Raw genomic sequence first — 1,342 nt, 5'->3', positions numbered from 1 at the left:
GAGGAGAGGCATCAGCTTGAAGAGCGTCGCGAGTAGGCTGTCGACGGCGTGGCTCCGTCTCAGGTACGAGGCAAACTCTGGTCTCACCTGAGAGACGAGAGACAGAGAGATAGACGGTTAGTGCAGGGGGAGAGGGGGAGAAGCCCGACTCACCTCGACCGGCGCGTTCTGCACCATCGACAGCAGCAGCTCCCACAGCATGAGGTACGCGAGCACGCAGGTGGCAGCACCGGTGCCCGGCTCGACGACGCACACGTCGCCGACGGCAACGTCCGCCAGCATCTGGTCGACGGCAGCGGTGGTGCCCTCCAGCAGCTGACACATGACGAGTGGCGGTCGCCTGCGACGCAGAGATAACGTCGTCACGGTAACGAGCGTCGATGGAGAGGGCGCCACCGATTCTGTAGTTCTTACGTGGCCCTCTAGTGGCCACGAGTGGCTGTTCTATATAGAGGTGGCTTCACTCTATAACCGACACTCGACGGACACGCAAAGTGCCCTTTATAGACAGGTACTAAACGTTAACGTTTTACGACTAATTTTGTGGTTTTTTATATTTAATTAACTTCTTAACTAATAACTTTAATTAACTTCTTAACACGTTCAACGCTGTCGGTGTTAACAATGCACCTACCGCCCTGCGCTGGGATTTTCGCGTTTTTACCTTGTATTCACTTATTGATTTACCAGATTTCCTTTGCAGGAAAGCTTACCAAACTGACACATTTACTCCGCATGAGTGTTATCTCACCATTACACGTTCAAATGGAAATCGTTCCCCTTCATAATAATATATTGATACGAAAACAGGGCAAAAACGGATATTTCGTGCGTTTTCGTCTCAGATGCCACTGCACCGGTGGATTTTCGCGAGTTTGTTATGATATCATTCGACAGCATACTATTTTTCCCAGTAAAAAATGTGACAACGCTTACACATGTGTGGGGTATGAACCTTGGTTTGTGTTTCTACATGCAAAATTTTTACATACTACACATTTATTATATTATATCCCATTAGGAAAACGGTAAACAAACCTTGTTGAACGGACTTTAGCCCCGAATTTACCTTGAGTCTCAAAACTCCTAATTTCACGTTCGAATCCACGGTAAAGCAATGTATTCTTTAGTTCATGTAAGACTGGGGTAATATAGACTGTCCCTGTTTAATTTCTAGGTAGATAGTGCCTGCCATCTGTTGGAAATCAGAGTAACAAAAACCAACAATCTTCAGCTCGTGGATCCGCGGGGGTGCGTTTTGATTGTTCCCACGAGCTGACTCGTGGATCCGCGGGGATGCATTTTGATTGTTCCCACGAGCTGACTCGTGGATCCGCGGGGA

Source organism: Priapulus caudatus, unplaced genomic scaffold, assembly GCF_000485595.1.
Source record: "Priapulus caudatus unplaced genomic scaffold, Priapulus_caudatus-5.0.1 Scaffold1718, whole genome shotgun sequence".
NCBI lineage: Eukaryota > Metazoa > Priapulida > Priapulimorpha > Priapulimorphida > Priapulidae > Priapulus > Priapulus caudatus.
The sequence above is the reverse complement of the archived record's forward strand: the minus strand, read 5'-3'. Positions refer to the sequence as shown.